This window comes from Aplysia californica, unplaced genomic scaffold, assembly GCF_000002075.1.
Source record: "Aplysia californica isolate F4 #8 unplaced genomic scaffold, AplCal3.0 scaffold00018, whole genome shotgun sequence".
NCBI classification, from domain to species: domain Eukaryota; kingdom Metazoa; phylum Mollusca; class Gastropoda; order Aplysiida; family Aplysiidae; genus Aplysia; species Aplysia californica.
The window spans coordinates 182,916-185,175 of record NW_004797288.1 but is presented as its reverse complement, the minus strand read 5'-3'; the positions used below and the strand labels follow the sequence as shown (position 1 = coordinate 185,175).

The following is a 2,260-nucleotide window of genomic DNA, read 5'->3' as shown; positions in this document are numbered from 1 at the left end:
CTCCAAGGTAAGTCAGTTTTAGTTAAGAGTCTGAAGGCACTTTGAACGCAATTGGGAAAAAAATGCCCAAGACTAGAGGTGTTATAGGGGAGAAACGTACACAAAAAGGAGGAAAGATAAAGGTGATATATATAAGGTGTTTGATTGAACAAAGGAGCAAACCACACCAGAGCACCCGCCAACCACCCACGAACCCAAAAGTAAAATGATTAGAAACTGTTTTTGTTTTGATTGTTTTGTTTGTTTTGTTTGTTCGTTGTTTTGTTTGTTTGTTGTTGTTGTTGTTTTTTTGGGGGGGTTGTTGTTGTTGTTGTTGTTGTTTTTTGGGGGGGTAGTTTTAGGAAGAGTTTTACGGCACTTGCAACACAATAATGTCATATGAGTGTAGACGATTAGAGGTGTTACAAAAGAGTAACAAACACAAAAAAGAAGGAGGGGAGATCAGGACAATAGATGGTTGATGGAACAAAGGAGCAAACCACACCAGAGCACAACCAACCACCCACGAACCCAAAAGTAAAATTATTAGAAACTGCTTGTTTGTAAGAGTAAAGTGAATCACATAGACACAACAACGACCCTTTCTGGCACAGAGCAAGCAAGACAAGCAGATAAAAACAACACAGAAAAAGTTTAGTAACCGGAGCACACAAAGAATGGCGCAAGAACATGACGGAGTACGGACTGACCGATTGACTGACAGATATGGACCCATCTGTGAAACCATCCGGTCGGCGCGGCCTCTTCGTGCGTAGAGTAGTAGGGAACTTACAAAACCCATCAGGGAGTCCACAGTCTACAGTAACAAGCCGACGTATTACTATAATATTACACTGGTCAATACATATTTTTCTGGATGAGGTTTAAGACATGTTTTAAGCTAATTTTAGATCGCCGATTCCTGAAATGGTATCAGTTCGTACGTATCACGCCAAGGTTTTTGCATTATGAAAAGTATTTTTATGTCAATATGATTCAATATGACAAAATTCAGGATTTTTTTAAAGAGCATGGCCTAGAGTTTGATACAAAACTGCGCGTTAATGAATCAGAGCGGCCTCTTCGTTTGTAGCGTAGAGAACTTACAACCCGTCAGGGAGCTTACAGTTGCCTAGAGTAACAAGCAGACTACTACTATATTATTATTATGTACAATCAGCAGCAGAACATAGACAGTGTTACGGTACATTTTGAAACACCATTTTAAAAATCAGACACGCGAATTTGGATATTTCACGCTATCCGCATTGTTGTCTGCCTTTTCAAACTTTCGGACAAAGAAAACAGAATCGAAAGCAAAATGAGTACTAAAAAAGGTAAGTTATGCTTTTGCTTTAAAGTGCTCTAAATCAGCGTACCCTCAAGGATTTTAAGTGTTGGCGTAAATAATGACAAACACTAGAAAAACAACAGGAGAAAAGAAAAGAGGTAGGGCCTGCCATGGCGCCCTCCAATCACCCGCACCCCCAGCTTGACAATGGCCAGGCCTGGGATGTGACAAAAGCTAGATGTGCGGCGGCGAGAGCAATAAGTCATTAAGAGTTCACGCCAGGAATGCGGCCGTTATGACAGGGGCATGACCTTGGCCTCAATTTGGAGGAGGCAGGCGCACAACAGAGAGGTCAAATGGAATTGGGGAGGAGGAAGGGGGGTGCAAACATAACAATTTAGAGTGTTCTATTTTTATACAGATTCTCATTGTTAGACTAGACCGTCATTCTCTCTCATCCCCTCTCTGTCTCTATCTCTATCTCTCTCTCTATCTCTCTCCCTCTGTGTGTGTGTGTGTGTGTGTCTCCCTCTTACTCTCTCTCTCTCTCTCTCTCTCTTTCTCTCCCTCCCTCCGCCCTGCTGTGTTGTTTGTGTCTATGTGTACCAGATGGGCAAGCACAGCATGGAGTTTACAGTTCTAAGCTCGTTGGCAAGCAGTTAATACCAGAGAGGGTTTACAGTAACATTACTGTAAAACCCTGTGGATAATACAAAACATGGTGGTCCAGTGGTCATAGACTACGCTTACAGCTGACAGCTCTCTGGTCCACGCCTGTCCTCTCTGGTTTTCACACTGCCGTTTTATCCACCTGTAATTAATTATCAGGGCGTAAAGCCATGGCGCTTTACTTTTATCTCCGCAACTTGAGCTAGATCTATCATTTCCCCCCTTTTTGTCGTGTCTGTTTTTTGTTTTGTTTTTATTTCGATTTGTTTTGTTTTGTTTTGTTTGGGAGAGGTTATTTTATTTTGTTTTCTTGGATCGGTT

The 2,260-nt window shown here is 41.8% G+C and overlaps 1 protein-coding gene across 1 annotated transcript in view; it reads right to left on the bottom strand.

The window, feature by feature from the left end:
* Window positions 1–2,260, bottom strand: part of LOC101855920 (rhophilin-2) — a gene marked incomplete in the record, with an annotated part of 64,941 nt that overhangs the window by 35,254 nt on the left and 27,427 nt on the right.